Below are 25,170 nucleotides of genomic sequence, written 5' to 3'. Positions count from 1 at the left end.
AAGCTGCAGAAGAAAAGTCTGAAGCTAACAGAGGTTAACTCATGAGGTTTAAGGAAAGAAACCATCTGTATAACATAAAAGTACAAAGTGAAGCAGCGAGTGCTGATGTAGAAGCTGTAGCAAGTTATCCAGAATATCTAGCTAAGATAATTAATGAAGGTGGCTACACTGAACAACAGATTTTCAATGGAGATGAAACGGCCTTCTGTTGGAAGAAGATGCCTTCTGGGACTTTCATAGCTAAGAGAGAAGTCAAAGCTTGGCTTCAAAGCTTCAAAGGACAGTTTGACTCTCTTCTTAGGGGCTAATGTGGCTGATGACTTTAAGTTGAAGCCAGTGATCACTTACCATTCCCCAAATCCTAGGGCCCTTAAGAACTATGCTAAATCAACTCTACTTGAACTCTATAAATGAAACAACAAAGCCTGGATGAAAGCATATGTGTTTACAATATGGTTTACTGAAGATTTTAAGCCCACTGTTGAGACTTACTGCTCAGAAAAAAACATTCCTTGCAAAATATTACTGCTCATTCACAATGCACCTGGTCACCCAAGAGCTCTGATGAAGATGTACAATGAGATTCATGTTGTTTTTATGCCTGCTAACAGAGCATCCATTCTTCAGCCCATGGATCAAGGAGTAATTTTGACTTTCAAGTCTTATTACTTATGAAATATATTTTGTAAGGCTATATAGCAGAGTAAACTGAAAAACTTCTGGAACAGATTCAACATTCTAGATGTCATCACAAACATTTGTGACTCATGGGAAAAGGTCAAAATATCAACATTAACAGGATTTTGGAAGAGTTGATTCCAACCCTAATGGATGACTTTGAGGAGTTCAAGACTTCAGTGGAGGAAGTAACTGCAGATGTGGTAGAAATAGCAAGAGGACTGGAATTAGAAGTGGAGCTGGAAGATGTGACTGAATTGCTGCAATTTCATGATGAAACTTTAACAGATGAGGAGCTGCTTTTTCTGGATGAGCAAAGAAGATGCGTTCTTGAGATGGAATCTACTCCTGGTGAAGATGCTGTGCAAACTGTTGAAATGACGGGAAAGAATTTATATAGAATATTGCCAAACTCAGTTGATAAAGCAGCGGCAGGGTTTGAGAGGATTGACTCCAATTTTGAAAGAAGTTCTGCAGTGGGTAAAGTGGTATCAAACAGCACTGCAGGCTACAGAGAAATCATCTGTGAAAGGAAGAGTCAACTGATGCAGCAAACTTCACTGCTTATTTTAAGAAACTGCCATAGCCACCCCAACTTCAGCAACCACCACCCTGATCAGTCAGCAGCCATCGACACTGAGGCAAGACCTTCCACCAGCAAAAAGATTACGACTTGTTGAAGGCTCAGATGATGGCTAGCAATTTTTAGCAATAAAGTATTTTTAAATTAAGGTATGTACATTTTTTTAAACATAACGCTACTGCACACCTAATAAACTACATATAGTATAGTGTAAACATAACTTTTATATGCAATGGGAAACCAAAACATTTGTGTGACTTGCTTTATTACGGTGGTCTGAAACTAAACCTCCAATATCTCTGAGGTATGAATGTAGTTCTAAATTATACATTTTTTAAAAGCCTTAAACATAGAGGAAGCAGAAGGCAGGGGATTCCAGTAAAGTTCTTTCTGTTCTCATTCTTAAGTTGCAACCAGTTACAATAATATGGCATGTACTTTCTGCCAACACAACATGTCAATCTCCCCATTTTCCATACCACTAGCCATATATTATTAAAGTTTATGAAATCAGGTCTAATAGTAGTGGTATCTTGAGATTTGAATGCACGGAAGCCTAAATTTTTGGAATCAAATCACTGGGTCATATACAACCATAAGCAGCCAGGGGAACCAAAATCAGACTATATATATCTGACTTGTTTTATGCCCAACCTTTAAATTTTTCTTTCATTCGTGCAGCTAGCTCTCCAAAACTTTCTTCCATCTTTGAAAAATATAACCCACATTCTTTTGTTCCTCCAATTATATCCAAAGGGCAGAAAATAGATGCTGTGACTTCATTAATGTAACAGAGGATATTAGTGACTTTCCCACTTGCACTCAGGTTTCACATAGCAAATTTATTTCAGGTCATGCCCTGAAACCCAAGTTTCTCCCTCATTCTTGTTTTAAACATTTATTGAGCATTCTTTATATGCCAGGCCCTGGAGTTAATGTAGATGGCGGACAGAGATCCTGTTCTAAAGAATCATTTAGGAAGCTTTTTGAAAATACATCTTTCTGGGCCCTAATTTCAGACTATAACTCAGCAGGTATCAGGAAAAAAGCCCAAATCAATTATATTTTTAGAAAGCCCCACAGGTATTTCTATCATTTAAAAAAATTTTTTATTGAAGTACAGTTGATTTACCATGTTGTGGCAATCTCTGCTGTGCAGCAAACTGACTCAGTTACACACATAGAGACATTCTTTTTTAATATTCTTTCCATTATGGTTTATCATAGGATATTGAGTATAGTTCCCTGTGCTACACATTAGGACCTTGTGGTTTATCCATTTTAAATGTAATAGTTTGTATCTACCAACCCCAAACTCCCAGTCCATCCCTCTCCCTCCCTGCCCCTCCCCACAGGTTTTTCTGATACACATTCTTAGTAAAAAAAAAAAAAATCTGTCTTAGAGAATTTTCCAAAAATATACACAAACACAGGAAATTCTGCAATCAGTTTCAGGGTATTTTACGATTTCTTGCGGCTAATTCACGGACAGCCCATCCACTTGTGCCCCCAGGTTACAAAACCTCTAGGATGAGACTTTTAAAAAAGTAAATAAATAATTGCAGTAATACAATAAGCACTCTGACAGAGGGGCACCCATGCAAGTCAGCAAATCTCCACTGAGGAAAGTCTTCTAAGGGCAAATAGCACACTGAGAAAATAGCATGTGTAGAACTGAAAGGCATGAAGCAACATGATTTGTTTGGCAATCTGTTAAGTAGATGCATGTGACTAGAGCTTAGGCTGCGGGTGTGCGGCAGCAGAGTGAGAAATGAGGCTGGAGAGATAGGCAGAAGCTAGATCATAAAGGGTCTTGTCCACAAGGTAAGCTTTTTTTTTTTTTTTTTTTAAGGTAAGCTTTTTTGTTTGTTTGTTTTGTTTTTGAAAGAAAGGGGGACTTTTAAAGATAATGGACTAAACACATGCAATTATTTTTACTTTTCCCTGAAACCCTATTACAATGGCAGTAAAGAAGAGTTTAAAGGCATAAACCCCGTAAGGGCAAAGAATAGAAGATGAGGCAATGGCAACAACATTTTGGAAACTGCAAAGCGTAAGTGATAAATGACTTAGCAGATCTGAGAAAGCGAAATCCAAAAGCATCAGTGAGGAAAGGTGAAAAGCAGAATCCCCCAAAGGTTCAGGAATTGGCAATACTGAGGACCTCAAAAAGTGGGATAAAGGTGGGCTTAAGAACAAGTACAATGAATGAATATCCATTTAAGACACAGTTAAGAGTCCTAGATCCCCTTCCCCATTTCAGTAAAAAACTGGAGTTTTATTGTATGGAAAATCTAAAACAGAGTCCTTGGGATGGGAAACACCAGGCACAAATGAGGGTGACAGGAACATATTCTAAACAGGGCGATCAAGTGAAAGTTTACATACTAAATGTTAAGACCTCTAACCTTCTTTCTAACACATGCCTCACAGAGGCTTGCAGCCAGGCTTAAATACTCCAGGGGAAGAGTACAGAAGATGCTTCTTTGGGAACTCTGATCAGTCCCAGAGGAAAAACACACACACACACACAAACACACACACACTCCTAAAAATACTGATATCAGTGATGGTCAAAGTCCCCAAAGAACTTTTTATATCTTGATTATGGTAGTAGTTACCTGTCAAAACTCTAATAGTATGAATTTTTATTTTTTTTGCATGTAAACATCTCAATAAACCCAACTTTCAAAAAATCCTCAAGAGATAAGAACAAATTGCATCCACGAAACACAAATGAGAAAAAACAAACTGACAAAGACTCTTGGAAATTAAAAATAGGATGTAATAAGATAGCAGAAAAACTCAATAGAAGTTGGAAAAGAAAGTTGAGGGTATCTCCTAGAATGTAGGGTAAAAAGATTTTTTAAAAGAACCTGGATTGGTTTACAGAGACCAACATTCAAATAAACAGAATTTCAGAAAGAGTACAGAAAAAAGCAAAGAGGAAATCAAAGAAATAATTGAAAACTGTTCACGGATGAAGGACATGAATTCCCAAGTTGAAAGGGCACATTGAGGGTCAGCATTGCAGATGAGAATAGACCGACAAGGCACATCGTCACATTTCAGAGCACCAGAGAAACCAGAGAAGGTGAAAACACACAATAAACAAATAAACAAACCCCCCCTAAAATCCAAACCAAGTCACATACAAATGATAAAGGCACAGAACAATGCCTTCAAAATTCTTAGGAAACCTGAAATTTTATATCCAGACTACTCACCACCTGAGTGCAAGTGTAGGAAAAAAAATCTTTAGAAATTCAAAATTCCAAAAAAAATTCTTCCTGCAGCAATCTGAGAAATAATAAAAATGAGAAATACAAGAAATGGAGAGCCAACAGGAGAAATGAGAAGGGAATTCTCATGATGGTTATGAACAAAGATCCCAGGATAAAGGCTGTGCACCAGGAGTACACGACAACAATTGGAGCGGGTTAACAGACTGAAGGGAGAAGTCGTTACATAAATGAAATTGATTTATAATACCTGGGGCTCATTAGAGAGGAGATGGAGAGAACTGAGGGAGAGTCACAAGGCAGTGGCACATGTTTCAAGTGGCAAAAGAAAAGAATTGTCAGCCCAGCATCTCCTATGTGGAGGAAATATCCTTCAGAATGAAGGAGAAACCAAGACATTCTCAAATAAAAGGAAATTAAAGAAGGAATCTTAGAACATCAAGGAGACAAAAAGAAAACTATAAGGTAAATTATGTTTGATGTTTGAAGCAAAAATTATAACACTATCTGATGTGGTTCAAAATATATGTAGAAGAATGTTTAAGACAACTATGTTGTAAGTGGGGAAGGGCAAAGGGACATAAAGGGAGGTAAAGTTTCCACACTTCACTCAAACTTGTAAAATGATGCCATCAGTAGACTGTGATAAATTATAGATGTGTAACATAATACCTAGAACCATTGCTAGAAGCTACTGCTACTGTTTTATTAAGAAACATACTATGGGCTTCCCTGGTGGCGCAGTGGTTGAGAATCTGCCTGCCAATGCAGGGGACACGGGTTCGAGCCCTGGTCTGGGAAGATCCCACATGCCGCGGAGCAACTGGGCCCGTGAGCCACAATTACTGAGCCTGCGCGTCTGGAGCCTGTGCTTCGCAACAAGAGAGGCCGCGACAGTGAGAGGCCCGCGCACCGCGATGAAGAGTGGCCCCCGCTTGCCGCAACTAGAGAAAGCCCTCGCACAGAAACGAAGACCCAACACAGCCATAAATAAATAAATAAATAAATAAATAAAATTTAACCAAAAAAAAAAAAAAAAAAAAGAAACATACTAAAAACTTACTATAGATAAATTGAGATGTAATGTTTAAAATGTGTTCAAATAACTCATAGGAAGGCAAGAAAAAAGAAAACAGAGAAACAAAAAAATGGAGAGAACAGAAACAAAAAATAAAATGGCAGAAACATATCAATAATTCCATTATATATGAATAGTCTAAACATATCAGTTAAAAACCAGAGATTGGGGCTTCCCTGGTGGCGCAGTGGTTCAGAGTCTGCCTGCCGGTGCAGGGGACACGGGTTCGAGTCCTGGTCTGGGAGGATCCCACATGCCGCAGAGCGGCTAGGCCCGTGAGCCACAGCTACTGAGCCTGCGCGTCTGGAGCCTGTGCTCCACAACCAGAGAGGCCGCGATGGTGAGAGGCCCGCGCACCGCGATGAAGAGTGGCCCCCGCTTGCCGCAACTGGAGAGAGCCCTAGCACAGAAACGAAGACTCAACATAGCAATCAATCAATCAATCAATCAATAAATCTTTAAAAAAAAAAAAGAAATGTCTGAGGTCTTTAAAAAAAAAACAAAAACAACCAGAGATTAGCAGAGTAGATTAAGAAACATGACCTAACAATATGCTGTCTATAAGAAATTCATTTCAAATATAATGATAAAGGAAAGTAGAACACAGAAGAAAGATCTTAATAGATCTTTAAAAGTTCTCATCACAGGGGAAAAGAGAAAGTAGTAAAAGGAAGAAAAAGATGTATCATGCAAATATTAATTTAAAAGAGCCAGGACTTCCCTGGTGGCGCAGTGGTTAAGAATCCGCCTGCCAATGCAGGGGACACGGGTTTGAGCCCTGGTCTGGGAAGATCCCACATGCCGCGGAGCAACTAAGCCCCTGCACCACAACTACTGAGCCTGCACTCTAGAGCCCACGAGCCCCAACTACAAAGACCTTGTGCCACAACTACTGAAGCCTGCACACCTACAGCCCGTGCTCCACAACGAGAAGCTACTGCAATGAGAAGCCTGCGTGCCGCAACAAAGAGTAGCCGCCGCTCACTGCAACTAGAGAAAGCCCATGTGCAGTGACGAAGACCCAACGCAGCCAAAAATAAATAAATAAAACAAATTTATAAAAAAATAAAAAATAAAAATAAAAGGGCCAAACCATCAAGAAAACATAGCAATCTTAAATATGTACACACCAAACAACACAGGTGAAAAAATACATGAAGCAAAAACTGACAAGGCTGGAAGTTATAATTTGAAATTGGCAAGAAATAGCAAAATTCCTCTGTTAAAATGTACTATGCTTGCAAGTTTATAAGTTTGAAAAATAAAGAAAAAAGAAGAAAAGTAAATGAAAACACCAAGAATAATTAATTTTATGATTTCATATCAAAAGGCACATAGTTGTAATTTGTTATTAAATTAGCATAACTAATTTTTTTATTGTCATTTTGTTTTGCTACTATGTAAATTAATCAGCTGACATAATCATAGAATCAGAGATATTTGAAATGGAAAACATAATTAGTAAAATAATTCATTAGTACCTTACATTCCAAGATCTCAAAACTGTTTACCAGTCCTCCTTAACCAGTGTAGAATATTCTGGTCACCAACACAGGGGCTCCTAAAGTTAGGCAAATCTGCCTTCCTTTTGGACTCTGAAATAAGTTTATTTTGGCTAAATTACAGGTAAAAACATGGAGCCAGAGGATGGGATCAGCTTTAAAGTCAGCCTAGAAACATAGAAGTCATAAGCTGGAGCAGCAGTTCTCAAACTTTAGCATCGGAATCATTTGTGGAGCTTCTTATGATGCAGATTGTTGGGCCCCATCCCCTGAAAGACTGAAGTGGGGCCTGAGACTCTGCATTTCTAACAGGCTCTTGGGTGATGCTCATGCTGCTGGTTTGAAGACCTCACCTGGGAACTGCTGAATTAGAGTTCTCTCTGAAAGCTTCTCATTAAATACTGTAGTGCTCATTGTTTTAAAGTTGTCCAGATTTCCATTCATTAAAGCCAGTTCCATCCACCGTATTCTCTTGTTTATTTTACAGATATAACGTATTTACAAAGAAAGGACAGGACCTGACCTACAGTCAACTCTCAACTGTGTGTAGTTGATCAGTCTTACAGATCTTCTGGGGTAAAAATTTCATTGAGATCTAATTTTATTTCTCCCTCACCTTTCTCCTAGCCTTATTCCTAGACTAGAATGTAAATTAATTTTGTTTCAGGATAAAATCAACAAAGTTGGTCGGAAAATCTGTTTGAAGGAATACATATGAACGAAATACTGTTTTGGTTCATCTGTGATGTTTCTTCTTTCCCTTGGTGATCCAGTGGGGAACGTTCTTAATCAGTTCTGTCTTTGGGTCCACTATTACTTCTCTGGAGTGGCACCCTCTTTAAATTCCCCTTTTGAAAATAAAGACATTTGGTACATGGAACTAAAGTCTATACATATGGCTAAAGAGTATTGTAAATCCAAATTCATACAATTTCATCATAACTTCTAAAATAATGGGGTAAAAATTATTGTAATGTAGCACTATGGTAGTAACTTAGAGTGGTTCCAAAGATAAGAAAAGCTTCCAAATTCTTCTAAGAAGCCAGTATACCAGTGTTATTAAAATGTAATAAAGATTGCACAATAAAACTGTGGACCAATTTTACTGATGAATATCAATGCAAAAGCCCAGATAACATCATACTGTTGGTGAGAATGTGAAAGGATCCAGTCACCTTGGAAAACAGTTTGGCAGTTCCTCAAAAGTTTAAAAATAGAGTTACCATATGACCATATACATCCAAAAGAAATAAAACTTGTCAAAAAACTTGTACACAAATGTTCATAGCAGCATTATTCATAAGAGCTAAAAAATGGAAACTATCCAAACATCCATCAACTGATGAATGGATAAATAAAATGTGGTAAATAAATAAAATCCATACAATGGAATATCATCCAGCCATAAAAATGAATTTTTGTCCTGATATATGCTCAATCATAGATGAACCTCAAAACACTATGTTAAGTGAAAGAAAAGAAGCCAGAAATGAAAGATCACATACTGTATGATTCCATTTATATGAAATGTTCAGAATAAGCAAATCCTTAGAGACAGAAAGTAGATTAGTGGTTGTCCAGCACTGCTATAATGGGTATGGGGTTTCTTTTGGGAGGTGATGAAAATGCTCTAAAATTGATTATGATGGCTGCACAACTCTGTGAATATACTAAAGGTCATTGAATTATATACTTTAAGTGGGTGAATTGTATGGTATGTGAATTAGAGCTCAATAAAGTTTAATTATTAAAAAAAAACCTGACATGGCTGAAAGGAGAAATAGACAAATCCACAGTAATCTTGGAGAATTCAATATCCCCTCTCAACAACTGACAGAACAAATAGAGAGAAATTTAGCAAAGTTATAACACCATCAACCAATAGGATCAAATCAATATTTATAGAATGCTCCACCAACAACAGCAGAATAATTATTTTCAAATGCCACAGAACATATACCAAGATAGGCTATATCTTAGACTATAAAACAAACCACAACAATTTGAGATAATTGAAATGATGCTCAGTATTGGTAATTATTAGAGAAATGCAAATCAAAACTACAATAAGGTATCACCTCACACCAGTCAGAATGACCATCATCAAAAAGTCTACAAATAATAAATGCTGGAGAGGGTGTGGAGAAAAGGGAACCCTCTGATACTGTTGGTGGGGATGTAAATTGGTGCAGACACTATCTAGAACAGTATGGAGGTTCCTTAAAACACTAAAAATAGAGTTATCATATGATCCTGCAATCCCACTCCTGGGCATATATCTAGAGAAAACAATAATTTGAAAAGGTACATGCAGCCCAATGTTCATTACAGCACTATTTACAATAGCCAAGACATGGAAGCAACCTAAATGTTCATCGACAGAGGAATGGATAAAGATGTGGGATATTTATTCAATGGAATATTACTCAGCCATAAAAAAGAATGAAACAATGCCATTTGCAGCAACATAGATGGACTTAGAGATTATCATACTAAGTGAAGTAAGCCAGACAAAGACAAATATCATGATATCGCTTATAAGTGGAATCTAAAAAAAAAAAAAAGATACAAATGAACTTATATACAAAACAGAAATAGACCCATAGAAATAAAAGACTTATGTTACCAAAGGGGGAAGTGGGGGGAGGGATAAATTAGGAGTTTGAGATTAATATATACACATTACTATATATAAAATAGATAACCAACAAGGACCTACTGTATAGCACAGGGAACTATACTCAATATTTTGTAATAACCTATAAGTGAAAACAATCTGAAAAAAAAATAGATATGTATGTATAATGGAAACACTTTGCTGTACACCTGAAACTAACACAATATTGTAAATCAACTATACTTCAATAAAAAATATATATAAACACATCAAACTCCAGGATGCCAAAAAAATTAAAATAAAATAAAAAAATAATGAAAATCATATAGAGCATGTTCTCCAACTACAATGAAATGAAACTAAAAATCAATAAAAGAAAAATAACAGGAAAATCTCCAAACGCCTAGAAACCAAACAGTGCACTTCTAAAAAGTTCATGGGTTAAAGAGGAAGTCTTAAGGGAAATCAATAAAATACACTATGCAAAATGAAAATGGAAATTTAACATATTAAAATTTGTGGGACACAGCTAAAACAGTGCTGAGGGAAATTTTTAGCACTAAAATGCATAAAGAGGAAAAGTCTCAAATCAATAACCTAAGCTTCCACCTCAAGAACCTAGAAAAAGAAGAGCAAAATAAACCTAAAGCAAGAGGAGGAAGGAAATAATAAATAATAGAAATCAACAAAACCGAAAACAGAAAGACAACAGAAAAAATTAACAAGACAAAGAATTAGTTCATTGAAAGGTCAAAAAAATTTTCAAACCTCCAGGGAAACTGACAAAGAAAAAAGAGAAAACACAAATTACCAATATCAGGAATGAAAAGGAGATATCACTATAGATGCTACAGACATTGAAAGGATAAGAAAATACCACAACCAACTCTGCAAACATAAATTTGACAAGTTAAAAGAAGTGGGCCAATTCCTCAAGAAACACCACAACTCACTCAATATGAAATAAGCAACTTGAATAGCCCTGTAATTATTAAGGAAACAATTCATAATTTTAAAACTCCCCAACTAGAAATCTCCAAGCCTGGATGATTTTAATGGAAAATTCAACCAAATGTTTAAGACTGAACACCAATTCTACACAACCTTTTCAAGAAAACAGAAGAGCAAGGAAGACTTCCCGATTCATTTTATGAAGCTAATATATATTATCCTGATGCAAAAATATGACAAAAAAGCACAAAAAAGGGAAAACTACAAACCAATATCTCTCAAGGCTATAAATAAAAACTCTTAACAAAATATCAGCAAATGGAGTTCACAATACAAAAAAGAATTATACACCACAATCAAGTGGCATCTGTCCCAGGGACACGCTTGTTCAATATTTGAAAATCAATCCATGTAACCCATGATATTAACAAGCTAAAGAAGAAAAGTCATATGAGCATATCAATTGATGCCATAAAAGTATACGACAAAACTCAACACCCATTCATGATAAATACTCTCATTAAAATAAGAATAGAGGGAAACTTCCTCAACTTGATAAACAGCACCTACAAAAAACCTACAGCTAACATCACCCTTAATGGTGAGAAACTCAAAGCTTTCCTGCTAAGATTAGGCACAAGGCAAGTGTGTCCCCTCTCATCACTGCTTTTCAACATCATATTGGAAATTCTAGCTAATGCAATAAGAAAAGGAAATAAGAGATATATAGATTGGAAAGGGGGAAAAAAAACTTTGTTCACAGATGCTATGATCATCTATGTAGAAACTCTGAAAGAACAGACCAAAACAAACAAACAAACAAAAAACGCCCAAACCTTTTGGAACTAGTACGTGATCACACCAAGGATGCAGAATACAAGGTTAAAATACAAGTCAGTCACATTCCTATATATCATTGATGAGCAAGTGCAATTTGAAATTAAAAATACATTACCATTTACTTTAGCACTCCCTCCCCCACCAAAAAGTTCTGAATTCAAACTAGGTATCTACGGAAATTGCAATGGTAGTCAAAACTTTTCCCTCTCAACAGAGTAAAAATGAGCAAGATACACAGTCAAAAAGATGAAGATAAATGTCGAACTGTTTTAAGTCTCTATGAAACTAGAGAGACTAGAAGAAAATACATGAGACGAACTAGCTAATTCATTTTCTCTATTCTAAGAGATACGAATTAGGCATACATTTAAAAAAATACAGTGGGCAAAGAACTGAGCACTGCTTTGAAGAGATTTCTAAAACCCACTTACTAAAAAAGAATTAATTTGTAATCTGATACAAATATATTAAGAAAGGTGTCTGGATTTATGGGAAATAAAGTTCTTCTTACAAGTTTCGAACAGTCAATATAGTATTTAAAACAAGTAATTGAGTCAATGAAGCAAAATGATGAAAGGAAAACAAAGATGATGTTCTTGCGCTTAAGAAACTTACTCTATTAGAGACACATGACATGATCACATGACAGTTATCTAATTCTACCAGGCTGTATACCTCACATAATATACAGACTAAACTTATAGAACATTAAGTTCTATATGAGTTCAAAGAGGGATTTAGCGTATTTCTGAAAACCACCATGATTAGGAAAGGCTTGGGAACAAGCAAGGCTTAAATTGGACTTTTGATAACAGATTGGATTCAGGCAGGAGGAACTGAGAGCTTAAGGAAAAATACCAAATATCTCAATTTGTACAAGATTACAAGGTGGGAATAACTTGGTTATTTACCAGTATAGGCATCCAAAGAATAAATTTAAATCCACTATATATAACAGGCATTTACTACAAGGTGCCTCCCTCCATCTTTTTCTTATACGAAGATGCTGAATTAAAGAAAGTATTTTTAGCATCCTGAGTTGGATTCAAGTTACATTTTCCCATAGAAATCCAATTAATAGTACTACTGGATCAGCTCTAAACAGGCTATTAAGACCTAAGCTTGGAAACTAATCACCTATTAGAGTAGGCCTTTGTTTCTGTCAAAGATGTAATTTGATTACTAAACAACCAATAAAAAGTCAACTTTTTGGAATCCAACTATCAATAAACCTGGAGTTGTCTCTATCACAAACAAACCTTAAGAAATAAAAGTAATTGGAGGAGAGAGGTCTCAATGTCATTCATATTTTTAAAATAAATAAATACAGTAGAATGATAATTGAAAGCGTAATAGTTGTAAGCTGGAAGTAATGGTCCTGTTTCATTAAGACTATGACATTTCTAAAACAGTAGTATCTGGCTTAAGATCCTAAAAATTTTTAAACAAAAAAATGTACTACAGAATAGTAGTTGGAAAACTAATTTTGAAAGCTTAAAATGGGTAGTGTGACAATAACAACAATTTCCAAGAAAATAACAGTTACCATCATTTTATCATAGAACTACGGCTGCTTTATATTGAGTTACCTCATTTAATCATCAGGACAATATCTGATGCAGAAATTACAATCCTCATTTTATTTAAACAAAATAAAGCTTTGGGAAGGTAAGTAACTTGGTCTAATGTACCAAAGCTGTTTTATGTTTACTGAGGCCTAAATTTGCCTGATCAGCGGATGATGGATTACAAAATTTCTCATCTCAAGGAAGGCTCTGTGTGTTTGCTGTACTCTGTATCTGAGGAATGCTTTCCCCTCATATATTCTTATGGCTTTCTTCCTTACAACATTTTTAGGTTCTTGCTCCAATATGCCCTCCTCACAGTGCTTTCTCTGACCTCTCCTCTCAAATAGCACCTACTTTCACTTCTATCTTCTCACCCTATCCTATTTTTCTTCATAATATTTACACTACTAGACATATATTATTTGTCTGTTTATCATATGTCTTCTCCACTAAAATGTAAGCTCCATGAGGAGTGGGATCTTGTCTGCTGGTTCACTGCTATATTCCCTGGGCCTAAAACACTGCCTGACACATAGAAAGTGCTCTATGTGTATATATTGAATGAATTAGTAATATTTCCATTCTATACTATGTAAAAATGATAATTAATTGAAACAACTTTCACCTTTAGTCTTTAGCCTAACTTTTTCATAGCAGACTACCAGAATCTTTTATCCACAGATTTAACCCTGTTTATTACACACAAACGTGTGTGTATGTATATATGTATTAAGTCTGTAGATTTGAATATTTTTTCCTCTAGAAGATAGCATTTATTTATTGATAGTCTATCCCCTTTCATATGGGAAAAATATTCATCTCTTCATAGGCTAAAACAGTTTTTTTTTTTTGGTTGTGCCACACAGCTTGTGGGATCTCACCTTCCCCAACCAGGGACTGAACCTGGACCATGGCAGTGAAAGCCTAGAATCCTAACCACTAGACCACCAGGGAACTCCCTAAAACAGTTTTTTAAAGAACAAGGTTGCATTTTTTTTAAGAGTGAAGGATTTAACATCATTAGAAAGATGCCAAGTCAAAACGACAATGAGATATTACTTCACAACCACCAGTATGGCTACAACAGAAATGACAGACAGTGACAAGTGTGGAGAAGGATGTGGAGAAACTGGCACCCCCACATGTTACCGTGGGGATGTAAAACGGTACAGCTGGGCAGTTTCTTAAAATGTTAAATATAGACTTACCATATGACCCGGCAATTCCACTCCTACATATTTACTCATGAGAAATGACAGTTTACGTCTACACAAAGACGTGTATGCAAATGTTCAGGACAACATTATTCAGAATAGCCAAAAAGCGGAAAGGACTCAAATGTTTATCAACTGGTGGATGAATAAACAAAATGTAGTATATCTGTCTGGAACATTGCTCAGTAACAAAAAGGTATGAAGTACTAATACATGTTACAATATGCATGAACATTGGGCTAAGTGAAAGAAGCCAAATACAAAAGACCACATATTGTGTGATTCCATTTATATGAAATGTCCATAAAAGTAAAATCTATAGAGACAGAAAGTACATTAGTGGTTGCCTAGGGCTGGGTTGGGAGTGGGAATAACTACAAATGGGCACAAGGCTCTATGATGGGCGATGGAGGTGATCTAAAATTAGATTTCGGTTGATAACGGCACAATTCTGTATATACTTATAAACAGTGAATTGTACATTTAAAAAAGGTGAATTTTATGGTATGTAAATTATACTTGAGTAAAGCCTTAAAAAAGGGAAGGAAATTATCACAGTTCTAATAGTTAAAGTCTCATTACAAAGGAATTTTTTACACTACAAATTCCATTTTGCTTTATGTCTTATGCATTTGGTAGTACCTTTCTTGGGCAATAACATAGGATTATCCTTTTCCCCAAGATCATAAGATAGTGCTATTCAAATAGTTTAAAGCAATTATTGAGGCTTCTAGGTGTTTTCTAAGTGCCATTTGATAATACACACAAAGAGAATAATCTGCAGTGGGATTAAGAGTGGTTGAAGGCAGTGATTACAGAAACTGGAAAGGACAAATCTTTTAATGAAAACAGAATAAAAGAAAACAAGGCCTTAAGAGAATAAAAGCAAGGGCTAGGAGATATTGAGAAGAGAAAAAAGTACTAACTGATAACTATTCTGAATTTGGATATAGTGCATATTTTCTTAAATCAAGACATTAAAGTGATTGCTTATGGGTATTTTCTTGAGAAGGTAGAATAGTGGCATGTAGAAGGAGTTGGAGGGATGAATTCCCTTTATATAATACTTATCTCCTACTAGAAAGATGAAAAGGGATCTATTCACATAATCTATTACAATGGCTACCAAATCAAAAGATTAAATAGTTCTAAGTGTTACTTAGATAGATACTCACTATCTACTCATGACAATGAGAAAAGCTCATCATACAGAAATGAAACATGTCTGGACTTTTGTCTCTAATAAGTTACAGCTCAAGATCAAATTAACTTAAGCTTTTTTTTACATCAATATACTACAGTACATCAATTATTTGCACTGTATTTAACTCTGCAGTTTCACTAGGCAATTTCATTCCTTGCCTTGGAAAGCAAAGCATGGCTATACAAAGAATTATAATATTGAATAATTAGTATTCCTGGTATCAGTGATTCTCTTCCAATCACCACCATAGAGTCAATCCTCACTATCACAAAGGGCGTGAACTGTATTCCCTAAGAGTCTTGAGGCTGAAAACTGACCACTATTGCATAGTAATAAATTATATAAGTAAAAAAAGAGGTTTTAGAATTTAAAGCTTCAGCCTAATTTTTTGAGAGATCAAGTAACTTGCCCAAAGACTCTAACTAGGTTAGTGACAGAGTGTAGGGCACAGAATCTATGCCATTCTACCACATCTCTGTTTTCATTAATTGAATCCAATTCATTCCCAACTACAATAAAGTGAACATTTTCAATCCTGAATAGCCAAAAAAGCCAAATAAGATGAGAGTGCTAACTTTTCTGAGGAGATGACAAGAGAGGGACAAATGAACGTAAACTATAAGGGAGCCCTACTTTCCATCCTTCCCTCGTCCTATAAGGGTAACTTTTTCTTTTCTAGCGCCCATCAGGGAATTTATAGGGCTTAAGGACAAATCATAAGTTTCCCCATGACACAGCTGCCCCACAAAAAATGAAAGGGAAGGATGAACGTGGACTTTTTCTCTCAAGAATTTCAGTGTAGGGGAGAAAAATAGAAGGTAAAGATGAGATTTTCTGGGGCAATCTTTAGGGCCTGGGGATACTGATTCTTTCCTCCAAAATTCAGCTACCAGCCTCTCAATAAATGCTTTGCTATCTGTAGCACTTAACATGAATAATGGAATTTGGATCAAGTTAAAAAACAGGGTGATAAAAAAAGGAATTGAGAATGCCAAAGCTGACTCAAATGGGATCAGTGCTTACAATGGAATATTAAAAACACTATTTTCAAACAATGTCTTGTGAAGTAGAAGAAAGTTCAAAAAATAACACTATTATAAAAAGCAGGATAGAAAATTGAATGTACAGTATAATTCTGGTGTTTCAAAAGCCGTATGTGTATATATAATCAATCCATTCAAAAAAGCGCTATCAAAACATTAACAGAAGTTATTTATTGCTGGTGGAATTATAGGTAGGTTTTTTCCTTCATTTACACATTTCTCTATTTTCTACAATGAACATGAACTATTTTCATAATCTGAATACTATTCTAACTTAATGAAGTCACCATCTTACAAAAAGCAGCTAAATTATATAACTACCTTATAGTAAAAAAGTGAGAAAGGTGTAAATGCCAACACATAGAGGTAACATTTCTAGGGAAGAATTTATTTTAACTTTTCCAAAATTAGGGCAACTCCATCTAACTTTCTCAATTCTCGCCTTCTCACCTCACTTGGGACTTAGCTCCCACACACACTTTTATATCTTCAATGTCTCCCTTTGAACAGATTCCTCTCCTGCTTTCAAACTTGCTCAGGTTTCCCCTCTCAACTCCTATACTCTTTCTCTACTTCTCTTTCCTGCCAAATTTCTACAATGAGTGCTTTTTAGTTTCCATTTTCTCTTTAACCCTTTATAACCTTGTTTTTACTCTGCCCTCTCATCTGAAAAAATTGCATCTTCAAGGTTACTTGAAGCTATAAGGGAGCCTTTTGGAGCACTGATGATGCCCACTTAGGTCAGCCAAGATAACTACAGACTTTGCTCATTCCTCATCACCATTTAGCTTTTTCATCCCTTCATCTTTCCCACCCTCAATCTTTCTGATCACAGGACACAGCACTATCTTGACTCTCCTTGTTCCCTTTCTCCTTTTTGGTTCCTTTTCCTTCAACAACTCTCTTCTCTCTACACTAAAATTGGAAAAATACGCTTTCATAGCTTCAGTTATTTCCGTAGACCCAGACTCTCCTCTAACTTCTATGCATCTGACTTCCTGATCTGCCATTGCTAGGTCCAAGTCAACACATCTAGAACAAACCCCTTCAATCTCTTCCAACATCAGGACAACTAGCTGCTCCTCCTAGCTACCAAATTTTAAATTACTGGCATCAAATCTCTCTCAGACTAGAAACCTAGGAGTTATTTTGACTCTCCTCTCCTTCCTTCCAATCAATCACTAAGTCTTCTTGAATCTTTCTTCAAAATATTTCACGGATCCATTTGGACCTTTCCTTTCCCAGTGTCAAAATGCTAGCCCTATCACTTCAAGCCTAATTACTATATGAATTATTTGATTTTCCTGCCTCCAGTCTCTTCCTGTTCCTATAAATCAACCTTTGCAAGCTATGGTATTGATGGCAAAATCCCCAAATCTCTAAAAGGTCCCTCCTGTTTACTACAGAATTTCCTAAATTATGTTTAGAGTATCCACATAGATTTTAATTGATGTTTTACTCTGTTCACATAAGTTTAGATATACTAGATGTTAAACTGCTTCTTGGAAATTAAATACATTAAAAAGGCTCTGAGGAGCCTGCATAAGTTCATTTAACTCTGATTGCCAAACTTAGCCATCATCCTACTTTAAAAAATTTTTTAAAATTGTGACCAATACATATAAAATTTGAAAGACGCAGAGGTACCAAGGAACAGAGTTTGTGGAACTGATTTACTACATCAAGACTAAACTATCAATAGTTATCTAAATATCGAAGACCTCCATAATCAGGTACCATGCTATCAGAGATTAATAATTTTTTTTAATTATGAAGGAAGTTGAGCAAAACATTCCGTATTATTTTTTTATATGGGGGAAAGGGAGGTTTTTTGTTGAGGGAGGGAGGTTCTATTGCAATGGTGTTAATGAAAGAATGGTAATATCATTAAAAATAATAGCAGCCTTTATCAAAAGCTTACCACATGCTAGCCATAGGCATTGTAGTTATATCATATTATGCCCTTTCTATAGACGAAGAAACTAAGGCACAGAAGGATTACATAATTTGCCTAAGGTCAAACAGCAAAAAAGCGGTAAGAGTCAGGACCGGAACCCAGGCACTCTGTCACCATTGCCTCCACTCTTAACCAATACACTATACTGTCTCTCAAGTAATATGAGATATTAAGGGTAAATGTGTAGATAGACAATGCAGGTTTTATCACTTTTAATCTCATGATTTTTGGCAAATCATTTATTCTATTCTGAATCAGTTTTCTCAAATGCAAAATGAGACTGTTGTGAAGATCAAAATAAGACTACCTGCAAGTTATTACTGCTGTTATCATTCAAAATATTTATATAAAATATAAATATATACAACTCTGGTATTCTGGAAGGCAAAATTGACAACACTATAGAGCAATGAACTATGACCATATCTTGTCACTAAGTTTACAACAGCCATATAATTTATCATCCAAACTAGGACATATTTGAGAGTAAAAGGAAATACTATTAAAAATTACTCTGGGTCAATAGACATAAACCAGGTTTATCCCAAGCAAATTGGGATGCACTGTCACCCCCAACCTGTCCCAGTTAAAATGTTTACTTTCCTAGATTGATTTTCTGTATCAACTACTCAGCAATAAAAAGGAACAAATTATTGAAAAACATGACAACACGAATAAGTTTCAAACACATTATGCTAAATGAGAGAAGACAGATTCAAAAGGTTACATACTATACCTCATTTTTATGACATTCTAGAAAAGGCAAAATTATAGGGAAACAAAAATATCAATTTCTTGCCAGAGTCTGGGAGAAGGAGATGTTGACTCTAAAGGAAAAAGAGGGTACTTTCTGTGATGAAGCACATGTTCTATATCCTGTGGTAGTTATATACAACTGTGCATATGTCGAAGCCCACGTAAATAATACCTCAGTAACCTGACTTTAAAAAACTGGAATGCAGAGCACATGTCATTAATAGCTTTTCACTAGGCTCCTTGGACACTCAGAACTCACTTGATGGAACTGAGAAATATGGCTCGGGGCCCACATCCATTCTTTTTTCTCCAAGAAATTGAGGTCCACACTTCAGGCCTAGAGGTTCCAGAAACCTTCCTCAAAGCATTTGGAATATATATGTGTTTTGACAGATGATTACTAAAGCCTCCCCTTCTGGCTTTCTCTTCATTCTACTAATCTATGTGGGCTGTGTCCGGCCCTGAGGACACAAGATGCCCTCGGTGCCCTCCCTGAGTGATGATGTGAGGTGAGTACTCTCACTTGGAGGCTAGTGGGAGTTAAAAGCTTACTCTGCAAAGGCCTCAAGGGTCCTCCTGTCTCACTCAGCTCTCTAGAAAACTTTCTGCTCACTATGCATTAGGAATCACAACTCATTATTTGGGTGAAAAATCAGAGACTCATCAATCTTAAAAGGCTAGTGTAGCTAAAAGGTTAAGTCAAACAGACCCATGTTCAAATTCTCAGCTTTCTCACTTAACCAACTACATGAACATCAGAGCCTCATTTTACTGATCTGTAAAAGTGAAGATGTTTTACTCCTGCCTTACTCCAAAAGAATAAGAAAACTTGCAGACACAGGAGCATGTAAATATATAACGCAAGTATTAATAGACATAAAGGGAGAAATTGACAATAATATAATAATAGTAGGGGACTTTAACACCCTACTTACATCAATGGACAAATCATCCAGACAAAATCAATAAGGCAACAGTGAGCATATGAATATAATCACAATCAAAGTATACTAGTATTTTAAGGTTCATTTTTTTAGATGATTAAAGGAAAGAAAGCATATGTATTTAATTCAGAATGCATTTACTGAGCACCTACCATGTGTCAAGAGATTAATAAGTGTATGCCTTATTTCTCAAGAAGCTCATAGCCTGGTGGGAAAGAAAGCCAATAAATATAAAACAATAAGTGCTATACAAGAGAAACAGTACAGGTTGCTAAAAAAGCATTAGCAGTACATCTAATTTGAGGGGTAGTGAAATACCCAGAAATGTATCTCAGGTTACACTAGATTTGAGTCCTGAAGATAAACAGGAAATTGTGAAAATGAAATGAAGGAAAGCTCCTATTAAGCAACCATAGTAAAAAAATAAAAACTCTTATGTACTCAAAAATCAGAATCTAAAGCTTTCCTTGCTTCCATATTTTCAGTTCTTCTCCAGAAATGGTTGTTCAATTTGAGCATGAATAGAAAGCAAAAAAAGATACAGAAGCTGATGGGGAACTTTATAATGGATAGATCAGGTTGACAACATCCAAATCACTAACCAACTTTAGCATTACAAAAAAGGAGACAACCAGACATTATATGCCTCGTGATGATGTGATACATACAAGAGGAAATACTATACAACACTACTATTAAGTATGCTTGTCAAAAAATCTAACCTGAACATAATCAAGCCTCAACTACCTGTTACCAACTACCAGTTTAAAGGAAATACACTAGACAGAGAGGAACCTGCTAAGCACTACCATGAGGATGTAATTATAAAAAATCCAGAATACAGAAATTCTTTGGGACACAAAACTCAGTTTCCTCAACAAATACTTTGCAAGGAAAAAAAAAAGGAAGAGGAGGAACCTACATATCAAAAAAGACTGTATCAACTGAATATAGTATGTGTCCTAGTGAAAAAAAAAACCTGTTAAGATGTGTTAGAATCAGGGAAATTTGAATACCAACTGGATATGTGATATTAAGGATAATTATTTGTTTATAACTCTAAAGTATAACTAACATAAAATAAACTGCACACATTTAAAGTGTATGTATACACATACACCCATTAAACCATTAACACAATCAATAGTGACCCTACCCATCATCAAAAATTTCCTGTGCCCCTTTTTAATTTCTCCTCAACCACTTGATCTGCTTTCTGTCACTATAGACTACTTTGCATTTTCTAGAATTTATATAAATGGAATCATACATTATATACTCTCTTTTTTGGAGGGAGATGGTTTCTTTCACTCAACATAATTATTTTGAGAATCATCCACGCTGTTACATGTATCAATAGTCCATGCCTTTTTATTGCAGAGCAGTACAGTATTCTATCGTATGGATGTACCACAATTTGTTTATCTATTCACCTGCTGATGGATCCTTGGGTTGTTTCCAGTTTTGGTTATTACTAATAAAACTGCTATGAATAGTCATGTACAAGTTTTAGTATGAACAGATACTTTCATTTGTCTTGGGTAAATACCTAAAGAACGGAATGGCTAGGTCATAGGGAAGGTGTTATGTTTAACTTAAGAAAATTGCCAATCTTTTAAAAGTTGTACCATTTTACATTCCCAACAGCAGTGTATGAGAGTAAGAAATTATTATTAATTATTTCTAGTTGAATGGTATTGTGGTTATGTCTTTTTTTTTAAGAGAGTCTTTCAGAGATACATACATCATACAGATGATGTACAAGAGATGATGTACAAGATTTGCACAGATAAAGGGAAAATCAATAAAACAAGAAATGCTGGTAACTGTTGAAGCTGGGTAATTGGGATGTTCATGATACCATCCTCTCTATTTTTCTATATGATTAAAAATTTACATGTTATAAGAACTAGATAAGAGGAACTTCCCTGGTGGTCCAGTGGTTAAGACCCCGTGCTTCCACTGCAGGGAGTGTAAGTTCGATCCCTGGCCGGGGAATTAAGATTCCACATGCCGCGAGGCATGGCCAAAATATAATTTTAAAAAAATAAGAAGAAAAAAAAGAACTAGATAAGATACTAGACTACTTCAATGAGCAAAGCTTATATGTGGGCTATACGTATATGCAATGTTATCAAAGATATAGTTAAAATGCCATGTCCTTGCTCTTTGGGCTAGAGGTGGTATTCCCTCTAATGACTGTAGATGCAGTCAGCTTTGTCTCAACAACAGTACTGTGAAAGAGGCAGGGGAGGGGGAAAGGGATAGAAACAACAACTGTGCACAGGAAGACTATGTCTTGTCCCTCCCTCCCTCACTCCACATCCTTGGATTTGGGAGTAGAAGGAAGTGTGTTGCATAAAAGAAAAAAATCAGAAATAAACATTGACAAAAATTATCTCTCTCACTTTAGAATATTCCAGCAAACACTGAATGTCTCCACAGAGGTGAACTGCAAAGCTGGGGACCAGCTGAGAAACTTTTTACTTTAAACCTCCTTTATACCAAATTTTGCATTTCATTACAAATGTTACTTAGTTTAAAATAAATTAAAATAAAAAATCACCAGTAATTCAACCACCAATAATATCCTGGTGCTTCTCCTCTCATGCTGTTAGTTTTATATGTTGCATTTTGTCATTAACATATACTTTCCTACATATGAAAAAGTTTTTTGGAAAATGATTTAAATTAATATATAAATATTTTATCACATGGATGCTGTTTGTTTTTATTTCTATTACAGAAAATACTTGATGAATATCTGTATACACAAATATTTGTACCCATTTGATTATTTCCTTTGGATAAGCATATTACTGGGTTGAAAAATATGGTTTTAGAGCTCTTAAAATATATAGTAAGAGCCCTTTCATATAATGTGACTGGGAGTGGTGGTTGGTCATTCAAAATGATTAAAAAGGGACTTGCCTGGTGGTGCAGTGGTTAGGAATCCGCCTGCCAAGGCAGGGGACATGGGTTCGAGCCCTGGTCCAGGAAGATCCCACATGCCACGGAGCAACTAAGCCCGTGAGCCACAACTACTGAGCCTGTGCTCTAGAGCCCGCGAGCCACGACTACTGAGCCCACGTGCCACAACTACTGAAGCCCGCGCACCTAGAGCCCCTGCTCCATGACAAGAGAAGGCACAGCAATGAGAAGTCCGCGCACCACAGCGAACAATAGCCCCCGCTCACCGCAACTAGAGAAAGCCTGCGTGCAGCAGCAAAGACCCAACGCAGCCAAAAATAAATACATTTATTTAAAAAATGATTTAAAAAATCACTTAAAATGAGGGTTCATGAAAAAAAGTGACAGATGTACACATACACCTTAAACATTTTAATTTAAAATCTAAAAATAATGCATAAGCATCATCTATGATTTCTACTTTGGATTTCTTTAAAGTGGCTCAAGAACTTAATGATACAAAGCATTATCAGTGCAAAATCCTAAACTGTTCGTTTTTCTTCACTTACCTTTAGCTTTCTAACCTACACTGCATTTGATAGGAAGTTTTTGAGTCACCTGCCTTCATCCAGTCTATCCAAAGTATTCCAATTAGTTTTCATAGAAGCAATGTTTTTAAACTCCTATTTTAAATTTTTATATTTTCTACACTGGGTAACTACGTAAGCTTGGCAAATATGGCAGAAATGGACAGCTACCCTCTAGATCCTCTAGATCCAGACTCCTGCCAACAGGGGTAGAGAATGAACACTATCAGCACTCCTGATAACAGAAGATTCTGTATTATCAATTTTTCCCTTTGAAAATTTGACAGACAATAAACAATATCATGTTTTAGTTTGCTTTTTTTTTTAAACAGCAACATTTAATTATAAAGATGATGTATCACATTTTTACATGTATTTAAGAGTATCACATTGTATGTTCATAGGACTTTACAATTTACAGTATTTTGACATTTCCTTCTGCTTATTGGGGAGTTAGAGCAGACAAGTGCTATTTACATATCCCTGGGCAGCATGACACCTGCCCTCTTCCTTGTTCTCAGTAAGACTGAGGTTGAATTCCCTACTCTGTCACCATCCAGCTATGGGATCTTAGGTAATAATAATGGCTAACATTTCTTGAGTGTTTAATAAATGTCTGGAACTCTTAAGCCCTTCACACGCGTTTACTCATTTAATTCCAAATCAGTGAAGTAGGTATTATTATTTTCATACCACTTTATCACTTTACCACAGAGAGATTGTAAACTTTTCCAAATGCACTTGGTCTTTATTTGCTGAGCTGATTCTGAATTTTGGCATTTTGATTGTAAAACTGCCAATCATGAATTCTGTACTCTGCTTACCTTCCTTGTAAGTCACTACCTTTCTTTTTTTTTTTTTTTTTAATGGCTCTGTCAGATTTTCGGCATTACTTTCTGCTGATTTTATAAAATTAATTGGGAAGTGTTAACCTCTTTCTCTTTTTTTTTGAATTTTATTTTATTTATTTTTTTATACAGCAGGTTCTTATTAGTCATCAATTTTATACATATCAGTGTATACATGTCAATCCCAATCGCCCAATTCATGACACCACCCCCCCCAACCCCCTGCCGCTTTCCTCCCTTGGTGTCCATCGTTTGTTCTCTACATCTGTGTCTCAGTTTCTGCCCTGCAAACCAGTTCATCTGTACCATTTTTCTAGGTTCCACAAACATGCGTTAATATACGACATTTGTTTTTCTCTTTCTGACTTACTGCACTCTGTATGACAGTCTCTAGATCCATCCACGTCTCAACAAATGACCCAATTTCGTTCCTTTTTATGGCTGAGTAATACTCCATCATATATATGTACCACATCTTCTTTATCCATTCATCTGTCATTGGGCATTTAGGTTGCTTCCATGACCTGGCTATTGTAAATAGTGCTGCAATGAACACTGGGGTGCATGTGTCTTTTTGAATTATGGTTTTCTCTGGGTATATGCCCAGTAGTGGGATTGCTGGGTCATATGGTAATTCTATTTTTAGTT

General features: G+C 35.9%; 1 protein-coding gene across 1 annotated transcript in view; it reads right to left on the bottom strand.

The window, feature by feature from the left end:
- Nucleotides 1–25,170, bottom strand: part of KATNBL1 (katanin regulatory subunit B1 like 1) — a 50,440-nt gene that overhangs the window by 12,861 nt on the left and 12,409 nt on the right. The window lies entirely within an intron of this gene.

Source organism: Eschrichtius robustus, chromosome 1 (assembly GCF_028021215.1).
Source record: "Eschrichtius robustus isolate mEscRob2 chromosome 1, mEscRob2.pri, whole genome shotgun sequence".
NCBI classification, from domain to species: Eukaryota; Metazoa; Chordata; class Mammalia; order Artiodactyla; family Eschrichtiidae; genus Eschrichtius; species Eschrichtius robustus.
The sequence above is the reverse complement of the archived record's forward strand: the minus strand, read 5'-3'. Positions and strand labels throughout refer to the sequence as shown.